The 19,157-nt window shown below is 42.5% G+C and overlaps 1 long non-coding RNA gene across 1 annotated transcript in view; it reads left to right on the plus strand.

Annotated features, from left to right (window-relative positions):
• The first annotated feature begins 1,876 nt into the window (after positions 1 to 1,876).
• LOC106726563 overlaps positions 1,877 to 19,157 on the plus strand; it is a 19,378-nt gene continuing 2,097 nt past the window's right edge. The window contains exons 1-2 of the long non-coding RNA XR_001362629.1: positions 1,877 to 1,888; positions 18,891 to 18,894. This is a non-coding gene — a long non-coding RNA (uncharacterized LOC106726563). The remainder of the gene's footprint in view (positions 1,889 to 18,890; positions 18,895 to 19,157) is intronic.

Genomic DNA, 19,157 nt, shown 5'->3' on the forward strand with positions numbered 1-19,157 from the left:
GGGTTATAAGGCAAATATATATATATAGAGAGAGAAGCTAAGAGACCGGTTGACCATTCAACCGGTAGTCTGGTAGCTATGATGTGCACTGACCACCAGGGGGCAGACACTCAATGCAGGAGCTGCCCCCTGGTGGTCAGTGTGCTCCCCCAGTGGGAGCGCCGCTCAGCTGACCAACAGGTGCCAGACTCCTGCTCATGGCCAGTGAGCACAGCTTCGGTGGCGCAAGCCTCTCCTGTGGACACTCCCCCTGCGTGCCCCTCCCCCATCCAAACCAGGACCGGCATCGGGACTGACTGGGCGTGAGCCTGTGGCCACTTCTTGGTCATAGGTGCGCCATATTTCCCTAGGATGGGCGTGGAGACTGCAGCGAAGCGGCAGCGAGCCTGCTGAGTGTTGGCGGTGGCAGGTGCAGAGGGGCCAGGATGAGCAGGAGCAGCGCAGCACGGTGCTCGGCCCAGGCTTGGGTTCATCCCTGGCAGCCTGTCACTTTGGCACTACTACATCCCTCCGGGGATGTAGGACTGCTGGTTTTGGCTGATCCCTGTAGGCCAGGCCAAGGGACCCCCCACCAGTGCACAAATATTGTGCACTGGGCCTCCAATATATATATTTTAGAGGCCTGGTGCACAAAATTCGTGCACTGGTGGTGTGTCCCTCAGCCCAACCTGCACCCTCTCCAATCTGAGACCCCTCGGGGGACATCCTTCTGACAATCTGGGACTGCTGGCTCCCAACCGCTCACCTGTCTGCCTGCCTGCCTGCCTGCCTGATTGCCCCTAACTGCTTCTGCCTACCAGCCTGATTTACACTTAACTGCTCCCCTGCTGGCCCCATCGCCCCCAATTGCCCTCCCTTGAAGGCCTGGTCCCCCGCAACTGCCCTCCCCTGCCAGCCATCCTGTGATGGCCATCTTTGACCACATGGGGGCAGCCATCTTGTGTGAGGGAGTCATAGACAACTTGCATATTACCTCTTTATTATGTAGAATATATATATAATCCTTACCTGCAGATATGTTTTTATTGATTTTTAGAGAGAGAGGAAGGGGGAGACAGAGAGAATCATTGTTCAGTTGCTTCCCATATGCTCCCTGACTGGCAATTGAACTCACAACCTAGGTATGTGCCCCAACCAGAATCAAACTCACAACCTTTTGGTGTATGGAATGATGCTCCCAACACCTAAGCCACTTGGTCAGGGCAAGGCAGTTTCATTTTTAAATTGTTGAGGAAATTGCATACTGTTTTCCAAGGTGGCTGCACCAGTCTGCATTCTCACCATCAGTGAACTAGCATTCCTTTTTCTCCACATCCTCACTAGTTGTTGTTCATTGATTTATTGATAGTAGGCATTCTGACAGGTGTGAGTTGATATCTCATTGTGGTTTTAAATGGCATGTCTCTGATGATTACTAATATTGAGCATATTTTCATATGTCTATTGGCAATTTGTATGTCCTCTTTGGAGAAATGTCTATTCAGGTCCTCTGCCCACTTTTTTAAATGTTTTGTTTTGTTTTTGTGGGGTGTGTGTGTGTGTGTGTGTGTGTGTGTGTGTTTGTTGAGTTGTATGAGTTCTTTATAAATGTTGTTTATTAACCACTTACTAGATGTATCATTGGCCATCTTCTCCAATTCGATGGGTTGTCTTTTTGTTTTGTTGATTTCATTTGCTATGCAAAAACTTTTTAGTTTGATATCGTCCCATTTATTTATTTCTTCTTTTGTTTCCCTTGTGCTAGAAGATATACCAGAAAAAAAATATTCTAAAGTCTGAGATTTTACTGCCTATGTTTTCTTCTAAAAGTTTTATGCTTTTAAGTCTTACATTTATGTCCTTAACCATTTTGAGTTTATTCTTGTATGTAGTGAAAGAGGGTGATCTAGTTCCTTCCTTCTTTTCTTTCCTTCTTTCTTTTTTTCTTCCTTCCTTCCTTCCTTCCTTCCTTCCTTCCTTCCTTCCTTCCTTCCTTCCTTCCTTCCTTTCTTTCTTTCTTTCTTTCTTTCTTTCTTTCTTTCTTTCTTTCTTTCTTTCTTTCTTTCTTTCTTTTTTTATTTCTTTCTTTCTTTCTTTTTTCTTTCTCCTTCCTTCTTACTTTCTTTTTTGCATGTGTAAGTCCTGTATTCCAAACAACATTGATTGAATAGACTGTCTTTACCCTATTGTATGTTCTTGCCCTTTTTGTGAAACATTAATTGGCCATAAAGGCAAACTAAATCATTTGGGGCTTTCTATTCCATTGATCTCTATGTCTGTTTTATTCCAGTACCATGTGTGATGAGTACTATAGGCTTATATAATAGTTTGACATCAAGTAGTGTGATTCCTCCAAGTTTGTTGTTCTTTCTCAATATGGCTGTGGCTATTTGAAAGCATTAGTGGTTCCATATTATTTTTTCTAGTTCTATGGAAATACACCATTGGTCTGTTGATAGGAGCTGCATTAAATCTACAGATTGCTTCAGGTAGTATGGACATTTTAACAGTGTCAATTCTTCGTCTTGATGAACACAGTATATGCTTCATATTATTTTTACCTCCTTGGTTATATTTATTCCTAGGTATTTTATTTTTGGATGCAATAATAAATGGGATTGTTTTCTTAGTTTCCCTTTCTGATAGTTCACTATCCTATATAATAAAAGTGTAGTATGCAAATTGCCGCCTCCACCAGGAGTTCTTCTGGGAGTTTGACCAGGGGGTGGGGCTGACTGGGGGATGAAAGGGAATACCCAGCCGGCAGCTGCCTCCAGCCACTAGGGACCCTACCAGTGTTACCTCTCCTCTTTCATTTCATGCACTGGGCCTCTAGTTGACATATAAAATGCAATTGATATCTGAATATTTAATTTGTGCCTTGCTACTTTGCTGAATTCATTTATCAGTTTTATTAGTTTTTTGATTGAATATTTAGGATTCTCTATATACAGTATCATGTCATTTGCAAATAATGACAACTTTACTTCTTCATTTCCAATTTGGATGCCTTTTATTTCTTATTCTTGTCTAATTGCTGTGGCTAGGAAATCCAGTACTTTGTTGAGTAAGAGTGGTGAAAGTTGACATCTCCATCTTGTTTCTGATCTTAAGCAAAATGCTTTAGTTTTCCCCCATTGAGTAGGATATTGGTTGTGGGTTTGTCATATATGGCCTTTATTATGTTGAATTGTGTTCCATCTATTTATTTCCACATTGTTGAGAGTTTTTATCACAAATAATTGCTGGAAATTTTAAAATGCTTTTCTGCATCTATTGATATAATCATATAATTCTTATTCCTCTTTTGTTTATGTAGTGTATCACATTAAGTGACACAGATATTGCACCAACCTTGCATCCCCAGAATAAATTTCACTTGATAATGATATATGATGTTCTTAATGTATTGCTGGTTTCAGACTGCTAATATTTTTTGAAGATTTTTGCATCTATGTTCATCAGGGATATTGGCCTATAATTTTTTTTCTTGTAGTGTCTTTATCTGGTTTTGGAATTAGGAAAATGCTGGCTCAGAAAATGAGCTCGGGAGTCTTCTTTTCTTTTAAATTTCTTGGAATAGTTTGAGAAGAGTAAGTGTTATTTCTTCTTTGAATGTTTGGTAAAATTCACCATGATGCCACCCAGTCCAGGATTTTTGTTTTTTGGAAGTTTTTTTTTTATTACTTCTTCTATTTCATTCATTGTAATTGGTTTGTTCAGCTTTTCTGTTTCTTCTTGATTCAGTTTTGGAAGATTGTATGTTTCTAGGAATTCATCCATTTTTTCTAGTTTGCCCAGTTTGTTGGCATATAGTTGTTAGCAATCTTACCTAATAATAGACAAACATGTAAATTAACTATCCCTCAGCTATGCTCACCAGCCAATCAGGAGAGTATGCAAATTTACACAACAAAGATGGCAGTTAATTTGCATACATAGGGGTGAAGCGGCAGACCGAAGACTGAAGACTCCGTCTGGAGCCGTGAAGACTGAAGGCTCTGGCCAGAGCAAAGGCCTGGGTCCTGGGTGCCGGAGGAAAACCTGTGCTGGCAGCCAGGGGAAGGGAAGGCCTATTGCAAGAATCTTTTCATGCAACAGGCCTCTAGTATATATATAATAATCTTTTATATTTCTATGGCTACCTCTCCTCTTTCATTTCTGATTCTATTTGTTTGGGTCCTCTCTGTTTTCTTGATGAGTGTGGTTAAAGGTTTGCCAATATTGTTTATCTTTTCAAGGAATCAGCTCTTGGTATCATTGATCTTTTTTATTGCCTTTTTAAAGAATTTATAGAATTTTTTTTCACTCTGATCTTTATTATTTTTTCTGCTACTCACTTTGGGCTTTGTTATTATTTTTCTAGTTCCTTTAATGTTAAGGTTAGATTTTTTTTTTTTTTTGAGATTTTTCCTGGTTTTTGAAGTAGGCGCATTTTGCTATGAATTTCCCTCTTACGACTGCTTTTCTGTGTCCCAGAGATTTGTGTTGTTCTATTTCCATTTTCATTTTTCTTAAGGTATCTGTTGATTTTTTTCTTGATGTCATTATTAATCCATTCATTATTTAGTAACATGTAATTTAGCCTCCGTGTGCTTTTCATTTTTTTTCTTGTAATTGATTTCTAATTTCATACCATTGTGGTCAGAGAAGATGCTTGATATTTCAATCTTTTATATTCACTTAGACTTGTTTTGTGTCCTAACATGTGGTCTATTCAAGAATATGTTCTATGTACATGTGGGTAGAATGTATACTCTGTTGATTTGTGGTAAAATGCTCTGAAAGTGTTAAATAAACCTGTCTGTCTTGTGTGTTATTTAACGTCAATGCTTCCTTGTTGATTTTCTTTCTGGAAAATCTAGAAATAGCGCTATAAATTGATGTGAATTGGGTGTTTAAATCTCCTATGACTGTATCACTGTTTATCTTTTCCTTTCTGTTCATCAAGATTTGCTTGACATATTTAGGTGCTCCTATGTTGGGTGCATAAATGTTTACAAGGGTTATATTCTCTTGCTGGATTGCTCCCTTTGTCATTATGCAGTGTCCTTTGTCTCTTATTATAGTCCTTGTCTTAAAGTCTATTTTTTTTTCTGATGTAGGTATTGCTACCCAGTTTCTTTTTCATTTCCAATTGCATGAAATACCTTTTCCATCTCTCTACTTTCAGTCTGTGTGTGTCTTTTGTTCTGAGTCATCTATGTCTTTTGATTGGAGCATTTAATCCATTTACATTTAAGTGATTATTGATGGTTATATATTTATTACTATTTTGTTCTTTATAATGATGTTACTCTTTTTTCTGATTCTTAAAGATGTCCCATTAACATTTCTTCTAATACTAGTTTGGTGGTGATGAACTCCTTTAGCTTTTACTTGTCTGGGAGGCTCTTTATATGTCCTGCAATTTTAAATGCAAGCCTTACTGTGTAGAGTAGTCTTGGTTCTAGATATTTCCTTTTTATCACTCTGAATATTTCATACCAATCCCTTCTGTCCTGAAATGTTTCTGTTGAGAAATCAGCTGACAGTCTTAATCAGTTATCTGGAAGCTTGCTTGCAGATAACTATCTTTCCTTTGCTGCTTTTAAGATTGATTCTTTCTCTTTAACCTTTGGCATTTTAATTATGATGGGCCTTGGTGTGGGCCTCTGGGTTCATCTGGTTTGGGGATCTCTGTGATTCCTGGACTTGTCTGTCTTTTTCTTCACCATGTTAGGAAAGTTTTCATTCATTGTTTCTTCAAATGGGTTCTCAATTTCTTGCTCTCTCTCCTTCTGGTACCCCTATGATACAGATATTAAGATTCACATTGTCTCAAAAGTCCCTTAAACTGTTCTCATTTTTAAAATTCTTTTTTTTTCTTTTTGCTCCAATTGTGTGTTTTCTGCTACCTGGTCTTCCAAATTACTGATTCCATTTTCTACTTTATCTAACCTTCTATTCATTTCTTCTAGTCTATTTTTCATTTCAAATATTCTATTCTTTATGTCTTAATGGTTCTTTAACCATGGTTTCTATGTATTTTTTATGTTTACGAACTCTTTGTTCATCCATTATTCCCCTACGTTCCTTGAGCATTTTTATAACCATTGTTTTGAACTCTGTATCTGGTAGATTGCTTGCGTTCATTTCATTTAATTCTTTTTCTGGGGATTTTTTTTATTCTTTTTTTGGGGCATATTTCTTCCCCTCTCTCACCCTCCTTCCTGCCCCAGTTTGGCTTTCTTTTTGTATTTGTTTCTATGTATTAAGTAAATCTGCTGTGTCTCCCAATCTTGGTATGGTGGCCTTATGTGGTAGGCATTGCTTGACACTTAGTAGTGCAGTCTCCCTGATCCCCTGAGCAAGGTGTTCCAGGAATGTCTTCTGTATGGGTTATGTGAGCCCTTCTGTTGTAGTTGAGTCTTGATTGCCTTTGGCCCATCTGTGTGTGAGGTTAACCCTTAGGCTGGCTGACTGTAAGGATCAATCTGGACCACAGTGTATGAACCAGTGTGTGTGTGCTGACCACACAAAGTGGAATTTGCCCCAGCATGGTCTGGTGCCTTGCAAGATCTTCATTTGAATGTGCTGCTTTACGGGATATTTCAGTTGTGCTCTGAAGTTGTCTGAAGCCTGTCACTGGTTATGTTGGTTCTGGGGCCTCTTCAGAGGGACTCCAGTGCATTTCAATGTCAGATGCTTCCTGTGACTGACCCTGGACTATCTTTTTGGAGATACAAAGTGATCCACAGTTTGTGGCTGCCCCTATTGGGCCTGAGTGTAAATAGAAAGATGGCTAACCAAGGCCGTCTTCCACCAGCACTGAGCCTGGGGGCAGGTCAGCAAAAAGCTCAACATACTGCAAGAACTGCCTCTGCCTGCCAGCTGCTTGTTATACTTAATCGCTAAGATACCCTCTGGCAGGATCTGAGTTGCATGTGGTCGGTTCTCAGTCAGTCCTGAGGTAGGCGCAAGTGGTGTTCAGCAGATTGATACAGATTTATACTCAGTGCTGCTGCTGGATTTGAGGCCACTCAGCAAAAGTCCAAGGACACCTACCGCTAGTGGGGTGCCGCTGACCATTTTTGTGAGTCAGAGTCTCAGGGACTCATCATTGTGAGGCCAGCAGAGTTTATGGGGCCCAAACAGACCAAGATTTGGCCATTGAAGGGAGGACTTTGCAATGGTCATGTGTGCAAGGAAAATATGGCCTCAATCCTAGAGCCACACAACTCAATCCATCCTAGATTCTGCCCAGACCTCCTCCAGGACCTGAGCTTGGCAAGGTGGAGCCAATTGGAGTTTGGAGAGTGGGTCTGGTGGACCTCCTATGGGGGGTGGTGTGTGGCAGCACTGGTCAGGCTCATAGGATGGATGGGAATGGCCCCTGCTCCAGAGCCACACAACTGAGTCTCTGACATTTGTTTTGTCCACCTAGATCTCTATACCACCACCTCAGGTAGCTGACTCCATGGGGCATGAGCTTGGCAGGGTGGGTTGACAACAGTCAAGAGGGTGGGGCTATTGCATTTCTCCCAGGCTGATGTGCTATGAAGGGGGGTGCTCAACCCAAGAAAGACAGTGTCTGTGGGAGTGTGGAAGAGGGACTCAGTACAGGAACTCTGATGGCTGTCGCTTTAGCTCTCTCACTGGAGCCACATAACCCAGTCTTTCCTCTCACAACTCTAGTTTTCTCTCAGTTGCCCTCCTCCTGCCAGATCTTGGGGGTAAGTAACTATGAACAAGATTTTGTGTGTTGGCCCTTTAAAAGGGTGCCTTCATATCTATCAGACTCCTACCTCTCCCTGGCAGACAGAATCCTCACTGATTTCACAGCCAGTTGTTATGTGAGCTCCTCTTCCTGTCTCTGGTGCTCTGGGCTGGGGACCCAGTATGGGGCTGAGACTCTCTCTCCTCAGGGGGAACCTTTGAAGCTGAGATATCCCTCTGCATTCTCAGTCACACACATTGGTGAAGGGCAAGCCCTTTTTGCGTCTCTGCTCTTCCTACTAGTCTCGATGCAGCTCCTTCTGTAAATACTTGTTTATAAGAACTTCTGTTCAGCTGGTCTTCAGTTGGTTATGCAGGTTGATTGTTTTATATTTTAGTTGTAATTCCAGTGTGGTTCTGGGAGGAGGTGAGTGTAATTTTCATCTTGGACTTTACAAAGTACTTTTTAAAGATTATTTTCTTTTATCTGTGGTTATGTCTCTATTCTTATTTATTATTTTATGTATTTATACTTCAATTAGCTAATGTTTTATCTATTTTACTTTACCTATTTAAAGTTCTACTTTGTGAATATATTTATTCATTCTCCCTTTTTGGATTTTCTTATAAATTTCTGCTTTTATCTTTATTGTGTGTGGATTTTTTTTCTGATTACTTTTTTATGACTTCTTGAGTATTGTACTTAATTAAATTTAAAAAATATTTCTGTTTATTAATATTAACATTATAAATTTTCCATTGAGTTCTACTTTAATTGTATCACATAGAGCCTGATAGTATTAGTTTCTAATAGACAACAAGGCTCACTTTGTTGTTTGTTTGTTTTTTACTACAGAATTATTTAGTTATTCTAAAAATAACTCTAGTTTTAGTTTTACTCTATTTGAATATGTAGTATTTTCAACAATAAAGATGAATTTTAAAAAATGTTGTTTTTGATAGGTTCTCTTGATCTATCATAAGCTGAGAGAGGCATAATGCATAATAAGTCCCTTTTTAGAGATGTGTTTCTTGTGATTTCTGTAGGTTTATCTTGAAGCTACATTATTTAGTGTACAAAGAGTTCTTCATTGTAGACTGTAGTTTTTATCAATTTAATGTGCCTGTTTTCACTTTTATAGCACTTTTGAGGCAACTGTCAGTCTATGGTCATTTTCTTTATTCCAGTCCTTTTAAGCTCTCTTTAGCTGTATCTATTTATGATGAGGCTGACCTAGAAGCCCTGAGTGATTCTGGTTTCTGAACAAAGTGAATCAAGTTTCCTAGCTCTGACAGATGTTTGCCATCTTGATCTGGCCCATGGTTTTCCAGAATCTTCAACTCAGAATAAGACCCCCAACTATTTCCTTTTAAATAAGCATTCTGTTGAAACAAAACAGTGAAAAAAACAAAGGAGAGACAGGAATAGAGAAAGTTTTCTGCCTTGACTGGAGCTATCAGACCCAGGAAGAAACAATTGGAGTCTCTCTCTTCTAGACTGTAGTCCAGTGTGTCCAGAGCATTGTGTTGGGATATCACAGCCAGCCTCCTGAAGAAGGTCTGAAAGAAGAATAAAGGAGGAGTTGTGGAGTGATTGCACTGGAGACCCCAGGGAAATGGATGGATGACTCAATAATTTCTTCTTTTTTCTTGATGGGATGAACTGGAGACAATTCCATGAGCCAGAAAGGGCAGTTGTCAATATTTTTGGAGGTCTTTAAAAATCATCTTATAATTTTATATTATTACTAGAGGCCCAGTGCACGAAATTTATGCATGGGTAGAGTCCCTAGGCCTGGCCGGTGATCAGGGCCTATCGTTGGCCTTCCTGCTGCTGGCTGGGGCCTTCCTTCCCTGGCTACCAGCTGCTGGCTGCCAGCCACGGCCTTCCTTCATTCCGCATTGCCCCCTGGTGGTCAGTGCACATCATAGCGAGCAATCAAACTCCCGAGGGGACACTTTGCATATTAGCCTTTTATATATATATATAGATAATATATTTTCCTTTCAGTTTACTTGTTTCTAATTGGCTCCTATTGTGATGCATCTTGGCTAGATTCAGAATGCCTTCTAGGACAAAATTTGACTGTGGTGGCAGCTATAGAGATATACTACTTAGCCCCACCTTCAAGAGCAGCACTGTGAGGGTTCATGTGACTGACAGCCTCCAGCTGCTACACCTCAGGATGCTCCACTGTGTCTGGACTAAGGCCACAGCCTCAGCAGTGTGTACTCAGGCTGCCAGTCAATGGTGAGAGAGGGGCTTTCACGGCCCCATTCAGCTCTCCCCTAACACACCTGTGCTCAGTGTTCCTCAGCCTTGCTCACCCCGCTGTGCTGCCACCTGAAGTTCTTTCTACCCAAATTTCCTTTCTTCTTCCTTTTTTTTTTTTTCTCGGGTGTCAGGCCAACACTGCAATCTGCTTACTTGTGTGTCTTCTTCCCTTACCCTGTATAGGTGTTTCCACCAATAAATATCTTGTGGGTTTAATTCCAAGTTGGTGTCCACCTCTTGCAGTGGTTCTCAACCTGTGGGTCGCGACCCCTTTGGCAGTCAAACAACCCTTTTACAGGGGTCGCCTAAGACCATCCTGCATATCAGATATTTACATTACGATTCATAACAGTAGCAAAATTACAGTTATGAAGTAGCAACGAAAATAATGTTATGGTTGGGGGTCACCACAACATGAGGAACTGTATTAAAGGGTCGCGGCATTAGGAAGATTGAGAACCACTGGTACATTGGTGAAACGCCTTTGTCTGGCCCCTGTACTCAGGGCCCTTGCTACTTTCTCAGCTATTGGAGCCTCACTCTCTCCAGCACACCCATTTTAACCATCCCTGTGGCTGGCTTATGTCAGTTCGTCTTCTTCATTTCAGCTCCAGGCCCACAGAACTTCACAGTGACTGGCAAGATAGTACAACCCCAGAAGGTAAAAGAAATAAATACTGAAGGAAGTAGGCAAGGTAGAAATATTAGTGCTACCAATGTGCAAGTGTGAACCTACAGTACCCTCATGGACAGCTGTGTTTCAGAATGCAGAATGTTTTGAACTTTAGAAAGGTCATATGGTACATATATTCAATATTTTGTAATACACCCAGGGGGACTGTGGCAGCAAAATCAATAATATTTCTGTAGGAAAACGCATGCATGTTTATATTAAACAGAATTAAAAACAACTTTCAAAATGATGAAAAAGAAATACAAAATAGCCTCAGGTCAATTTAAGTTGGGTTTTGTGGTGAAATCAGTTACTTTTATTTTTTTCAGAGCTTTTTATATCTGAATAGAAGGAGAATTCTGACCTTTCTGTAATGGAACTCCCATTTATTTATTTATTTATCCTAACCTGAGAATATTTTTCCATTGATTTTTTAGAGAGAGTGGAAGAGAGAGGGAAAGACAGACAGAAACATAGGTGTAAGAGATACACATCGATTGATTGCCTCTTGCACATACCTTAACTAGGGCCTGGGCCTGGGAGGTATATGCCCTTGACTGGAATCAAACGCAGGACTCTTTGGTCTGCAGGCCAACGCTCTATCCACTGAGCCAAACTGGCCAGGGTGGAACTCCCATTTATTGATCATGGATTGTGTCAAGCATTGTACTGAGCCTTAGTGCTCTACAAGCATTATTGTATTTAATTTCCCCTCAGTATCATGAATAGACATTTTAGCTTCAATTTATATGAGAAAACTGAATCCCAATAAACTCTCAAACACCACACAAAGAGCAAGCATCTAAGCTAAGATTTGAACCTCAAGGAATCTGCCTCCAAAATTATTTGTCTGAACGACTATGCCGCATTGCTTGACTACGTGTGCTGTCACCCTACCCAGACTGCACGATATGACATAATAACTTGACATTGAAGGCAGGAGGCCTGGGGATTAGTATAGGTTTTATACTCGGTAGTTGGTCCTCCTTGAGCCTACATTTCATTATATAAAATTGGGGTCAGCATTACCTAATTCAAGGATGATTTTAATAAGAATCAAATTATAAGTTGGGTGTGGAAACATTTTGTTATTGCACTGTAAGTGACAAATATGATACCATCATGCCAGTGATGATGACATAGCCATTCCTGTTGCTTGTGTTAGAAATGCCTTAGGGCAATAGGTCATTGTTCCCTGGAAATGACCTGGACAGATACTTCATCACCTTAAGCAGCTATGCACTTGGGCACAAAGAAAGAGTTGGGATATTGAGATGATCTAGGAAAATGAGCTAATTTGCAATAGCTGCACTGTGCCATCTAAACGTAAGAAGGTAGATCTGTCTGTTCTGCATGGTAATTGTTTCTCTAAAGATTCCACTTTCAGGTTTAAATAAATTATTACTCCCCCCACTCCCCCCCCTCCCCACACACACACACATACACACACAGCAGGAAAGATTTTGGGGCTTTCCAACTTGAGTGGCTATGGTTTTTGCAAGTGCAGTCATTGCCTCTGGAACAAAATTGTTGACAGTTTTTCATTGTTGTCTGTTAATCTTCACCTGAGGATATTTTTCCATTGATTTTTAGAGATAGTGGAAGGGAGGGAGAGAGACACGGAGAGAGAAACATCCATGTGAGAAAGACACAATGATTGGTTGCCTCCCACACACACCCTAACCAGGGACAGGGATCTGGGATGCAACCAAGGTACATGCCCTTGATTGGAATCAAACCTGGGACCCCTCAGTCCATGGGCTGATGATCTATCTACTGAGCCAAACCAGCTAGCAGCCGTGGGCAAACTACGGCCCACGGGCCGGATCCGGCCCGTTTGAAATGAATAAAACTAAAAAAAAAAAAGACCGTACCCTTTTATGTAATGATGTTTACTTTGAATTTATATTAGTTCACACAAACACTCCGTCCATGCTTTTGTTCCGGCCCTCCGGTCCAGTTTAAGAACCCATTGTGGCCCTCGAGTCAAAAAGTTTGCCCACCCCTGAGCTAGGGTGACAGTTCTTTATCATTGTTGCTTCCTTTAAATGTTTGATTTCTGATTAACATTGCCATGTTGTCCATTTTACTAGTCTTTTTGTCTGAGCCAGTAATGGGTTGCTGTGGAAAAAAACAGGAAGACAAGAAATTATTCCCGGGTGGGTACTGTTGGTGGCACAGAATACAACAGGATTCAGTAAGAGTGTGGGCTTCATGCAGAAAGAGAACAGTGTGATTCCTGAATTCAGAGTGAGACTGGAGTCAACACCTTTAATTTCAGGTCAAACTAGAAAGACAGACAAGTGGTAGAGAATAGTTTTACATAGTTATTATATAGCAGTGATATAAGGGTGTTAATAGATAGAAGTCAGTTCTGAGAGATTCCAAATCATATAAGAAGGTACAGGCAGAATCTAAATCTATAGGCAGTGGATGGCGTCTTAGTGGGGAATTAGCAAAAAGAGGGGAGGAAGACAGGAAGGCATGTAATGGGAAACAGCATCCTAGAAACTTGAATAGCAAGGGAGGTTCATGTAGCACTGAATAGCGACTTACTGATGCTAAGTAAGGTATGGGAGTTATCCAACATAGTTTTGAAATACATCTCTATCTCTTAAATATTTGTGATATTGAGTAAGTTAACCAACTATTAAGTTTCAATGTATTCATCTCAAAGTAGAGATGCTAATTCCTATATTGTAGGGTTATTGTGAGATATACACAATATTTGAAGATGGGTCTATAACCTGGTACACACATGTTTTAAAAATGCAGATGATGGTGATGAACAATCATAATTTTTGTTTTTGTTTTCCGAGGAAAGACCATTTGCCTTCAGTTCTAGCTGCAAGTCCCTTGAGAGTGGATCCCAGAGCGGGGCATGTGGTCTCTGAAAATTCCTTGCACTGGCAGTGTTTTACTGAATCCAGAACTGATTGATTATTTTGTTTTAGTTCTAAAGATGATTTGGTTGGTTCACTTTTTGGAAATAAGCAAAACAAAGAACTAGAACATACATGAAGAATCCTCTCAAAACCACACACCAGAAGGGCACAGTTGTTTTTTACTACTTTCCTCTCTCCCCAAAGCTCTTCAGCCAAGAGAATGACAAGGAATACAACATGCCTGAGTCTCATCTATTAATGTTTATATGCACCACATGTCAGATCACTTCTCTCACCTAATCCTTCCTCAGAAGAATATGCAGTTAAAGAGAATTATAAGAGTCTTAGCTGTGGGGAAGCGGTTTGAGTTGAGAGTGGTTACTCTTCCATCCCAATAAAGTTCTAGATTGGGCAATGGAGCTAACTAGAAAAGACTCATCAACAGGGAGGACAAGTGCTTGGGTGTGTTCATCAAAGTATTTAGGGTAAGCTACAGTGAGGTGGTCACTCATTCACCTTTGAACAAACAGCTCTGGTTGCAGAGCATGACAGAGAAAACTTCATGAACGTGCTAATACAGCTGACATGGACTGCTGGTTGGGTCATTTACTTGCTGTGTGATCTTGGAGAAGTTCTTTACTTCCACCTGGGTTTTAGTTTCCTCATCTGTAAAATGGAATAGTGATATTTATTTATTTATTTTTATGGGATTAGATGAGAAATTATCAACAAAACAACCAATATGATGACTGGCACAAGATATATACTTAATATACATTAGCAGCTAGAATAGTAGCAGCAGTGATGGTGGTGGTGGTAGAAGTAATAGGACTAGTGGTAAGAGTAGTATAAACATAAAAAGAGATTTGGAAACCAAGTCAACTTTTTTGCTTTTTCTAAAATAATGGTGGACTCAGACATCTGTACTTGGGAAACTTGACTATTGTTTCACAGATGACATTTCTACAACAACTAGAGGCCCATTGCATGAAGAGATTTGTGCAATAGGCCTTCCTTCCCCTGGTTGCTGGCACCAGTTTTCCTCCGGCACCTGGGACCCAGGCCTTCGCTCCCACTGCAGCAGAGAAGCCAAGCCTCTTCAGTCTTCAGTCATCTTCAGTCTTCAGTCTTCGCTCGGCGGGCTGGAGTCAGTCTTCGCTCCATGCTTGCATATGCAAATTAACCGCCATCTTTGTTGGGTTAATTTGCATACTCATCCTGATTGGCTGGTGGGTGTAGCAGAGTGACACCAATTTGCATGTTTCTCTTTTATTAGTGTAGATGTCCTTTTATTTCCCTTTTAGTATTTAGTAAAGTTCTATTTGAAAACTCGAAACTGTAACAGCTGTTTCAAGAATTGGGAGGAGAGGCAAGAAAGGATGGTTGTGCTATTTCTTGGGTAAGAGACTAAAGCTAGAACAGTGGAACTGAGCAGGGCAGTGGTAGCAGGGTAGCAGGAGCTCAAGGAAAAGATAGAAAGGAACCTCCACAACTGGCAATCCCCCAACCTGGGTCTCCAGTGAGTCCTCACGGACTTTGGGATGACATGCACACTCCTATGCACGGTGAGCACCACCACCATCACCACCTGGCCTTGCCACACCTTCAATTCCAACTCTCAGTGCCTTTCACCCTCTGCTTCTTCAGGACTCAGGCTGTTTCAGATCCTGGTTTGTTCAGGTAACATCTTGGGCCTGTGCACCAATGACACCAACTCACTTTTACGATGTCTCATGCCACTCAACTTTGAAGTTTTTCTGAACTTAATCTCTCCAACTTGGTGTAACAAATTTTGACTATTTCTATCAGCATCTCAAAGTTTAATTAAATTTTTGTCTCTTCCTCTAAAATGTCTTGAAATCAGAGATTATGCCTTACTCATATTTTTGTTTCTAACAACAAATTGGCATAATTAATGCTTTTTTAATAAATGCAAAGGAATGGAGGGATGGATAGATGAATGAATAAATTAATGAATAGATGGGTAAGGAATTAAATATTGAGTGAATTTGTGAGTTAAAAATACTCCTCCATGCCCTGTAGAGTGACTGGCACAATCACAATTTTGTCACCCCCCCCCCCCCCACACACACACACACACTCCAGGTCTTCACTGTTCAGAACTTAGAAATTTCTGCATTTTATTTTCCTGTGCCTTTTCTTTCTTCATTGGGAAGTCAGAATGAGGCTCAGGGATGAAGAAATAGGTGATGATTTAAGTTTTAATCACATTGATTCTGAAATTCTAAGAAGATATTTATGTGGAAATGTCAATAAGGTAAATAAGAATATGCAACAAGTATCCAGATGAGAGGGAATGATGGTTTAAGCAAAAAGAAAAAATGATGAGACTACTGATGGAAACTGTGGTTGGGAAGGAGTAAGATCAGAGTCACTTGAGGAACATGGGAAAAAAAAAAGAACCAACAAAAGAGTAGAATGTGCCTTTGTTCTAGACACCAGAGACTGGATATTACTCAAGAAGAACGGAATGGTTAACCCAATGCCAAAACGGGCAGGTACCCTGGGGGCTGGGAAGAGGACACTGGATGTGGCAGTTTACTGAAGTGAGGGAGAGAAAGGTACGTTGCTTGGTGTCAGTAAATGGGTGATGGAAAAGTGAGAGGAAGCAGCAATAGACCCCTTTATGAAGGAAAGATGAAGAGATGGGACATTTAAATGGACCAGAAAAGGAGAAACCTGAGATGAGGAAAGTAGGAGGAGATTGAAGATATGCCATCGTCGGGGATGTTCAAGGGGCAGAGTCCTGTAGACCATGGAAGTGAATCAATGCCACAAACGAGAAGGAAGAGGGACATGGCCTCTTCCCTGCAAAGGAACAAGAAGAAAAAGGGAAATAAAGATATGAAAAACCAACCCCTCCCCCATGGATAATCAGCCTCATTATCCCTAAAATATTATCAATTTTGGCACAGTCCCAAATTCAGACCAATTCTCCAAAGTGGAATATTTATTGTTCTCTATATATAATACCTTGTCATCTGCAAATAATGACAGTTTTACTTCTTCCTTCAAATTTGGATGCCTTTTATTTTTTTTCTTGTCTGATTGCTGTGGCTAGGACTTTCTATACTGTATTGAATACGAGTGTTGAAAGTGAACATCCCTGTCTTATTCCTAATCTTAAGGGAAACACTTTTAGTTTTTGCCTGTTTAGTATGATGTTACCTGTGCGTTTGTCCTATGTGGCCTTTATTATGTGGAGGCATGTTCCCTCTATGTCCACTTTGCTGAGAGTTTTTATTATAAATGGGTGCTTGATTTTATCAAATGCTTTTCCTGCATTTATTGATATGATAATGTGATTTTTATCCTTTATTTTGTTTAGGTTATATATCAGTAGGGGCCCAGTTAATGAATTTGTGCACCTTGAAAGGAACTGTGGGCCACAAGGCTGCGGTGGGCACAGGGGCGGGTCTTAGCCCATCCTCCATACCTCTGCCTGGCCCCTCCCACTGTGTCCCCCAGTCCCCTGACTGCCGGCAGCCCCACTCCCGCTGCCACTGCTCCCACGCACTGAAGGTGCTGGCCCTGCTCTGCACCCGTTAATGGCGTGGAGCGATTGGGGCCAGCTCCAGCTGTGGGTGGGAGTGGGGCCAGTGCCATCAGTGGGTGTGAGAAGCAGCTGCTGCCCTGATCGCCCCTCAAGAGCAGAGGGAGGTGAAGAAGCCCTCAGGGGTGATTGGGCCAGCAGCCACTACTCGCACCTGCTGACAGCACTGAGTAATCAGGACTGGTGCCAGACACCGGCAGTGGGTGCGAGCAGTGGCTCTGGTGCTGGCTGTGGGTGTGAGCGGGGCCAGCGCCGGCAGCGGGTGTGAGCAGGGCCATTGCCGACAGTGGGTATGAGAGGTGGCTGCCACCCTGATTGCCCCTCAGGAGCAGGGGGAGGTGGAGAAGCCCTGAGGGGCAATCAGGGCCGGCAGCTGCCACTTGTACCTGCTGGCAGTGCTGAGCGATTGGGGCTGGTGCCCGGTGCTGGCAGTGGGTGCAAGCGGAGCCAGCACTGGCAGCATATGCAAGTACTGGTGGCACCATGGTGCACAGGAGCAAAGAATTTTCAGTAATCACCAGAGGCTCACCCTGATGACAGTGACTGGCACCCCACCTTGGTCTGGAGACCCCGATCACCTGCTCCACATGCTGCCGTGGCCTATGCCCTCCATGTTCCACACTCTGTCGCCTGCTGCCAATAACCCCCATGTTCCGTGTCCACCCCCTGGTGGTCAGCGCACATCATAGCAACCGGTTCGGTTGTTTGGTTCTGCCATTTGGTCTATTTGCATACTAGATGTTTTTAATTTGTGGTATTATACCAGCTTTGCATCCCTGGAATTAATTCCAATTAGTCCTGTAGTATGATCTTTTTAATATATTACTGGATCAGTTTGCCAATATTTTGTTGAGCATTTAACACCTGTGTTCATCAGGGTAATATGCAAATTGGTCAGGATGCCCTCACGCAACAACTGAACAGCAGGCTGCATGGGGCAACCAGGCCAGCAGGGGGGGCAGTGAGGGGTGACCAAACGACCAAACAGCAGGCTATGTGGGGCGACCAGGCTGGCAGGGAGGGGGGCAGTGAGGAGCAACCAGTCTGGCAGAGGGGGGCAGTGAGGGGCAACCAGGCTGGTGGGGGGCAGTTGGGGACAACCAGGCCAGTAGGGGGGCAGTTAGGGGCGACCAGGCCAGCAGCGGGGGGCAGTTAAGGGGTAACCAGGCTGGCAGGGGGAGCAGTTAGGGGCAACCAGGAAGGCAGGCAGGTGAGCGATTAGGAGCCAGCAATCCAGGATTGTGAGAGGGATGTCCGACTGCCGGTTTAGGCCCTGGAATCGAGCCTAAACTGGCAGTCAGACATCCCCCGAGGGCTCCTGGATTGGAGAGGGTGCAGGCTCGGCTGAGGGGACTCCCCCATGCACAAATTTTGTGTACTGGGCCTCTAGTTTGTTATAAAGAAGCATCACATGTGGTGTGGTTTTACACAGTCTGAGAGTTTCTCCGTAACCTGATCATTAGAATTTCTGGACAGGTGGTCATAAAATATTCACTTATAAATTCATAACATAAACTGTCTTTTTCCATTAATTTCAAGAAAGTCCATAAATTCATCACAACACAAGATGGCCGCACCCATGTGGTCAAAAATGGCTGCCCCCATGTGGCCACAAGATGGCCGCCACAAGATGGCCAGCAGGGGAGGGCAGTTGTGGGCAACCAGGCCAGCAGGGGAGGGCAGTTGGTAGGGACCAGGCCTGAAAGGGAGGACAGTTGGGAGCGATCAGGCTTGTGGGGCAGGGCAGTTGGGGGTGATCAGGCTGGCAAGGGTGGGAAGTTAGGGGTGACTGGGCCAGCAGGGGAGGGAAGTTAGGGGCAATTGGGCTGGCAGGGGAGCAGTTAGGCATCAATCAGGCTGGCAGGGGAGTGGTTAGGGGGCAATCAGGCAGGCAGGCTGGCGAGCAGTTGGGAGCCAGCAGTCCTGGATTGGGCCTAAATGGGCAGTCAGACATCCCTCGAGGGGTCCCAGATTGGAGAGAGTGCAGGCTGGGCTGAGGGACATCCCCCCATGCACGAATTTAATGCACTGGGCCTCTAGTATATGTGTGTGTATTTACATTTACATTTACAT

The sequence above is a fragment of the Myotis brandtii genome, unplaced genomic scaffold (genome assembly GCF_000412655.1).
Source record: "Myotis brandtii unplaced genomic scaffold, ASM41265v1 scaffold1074, whole genome shotgun sequence".
NCBI lineage: Eukaryota > Metazoa > Chordata > Mammalia > Chiroptera > Vespertilionidae > Myotis > Myotis brandtii.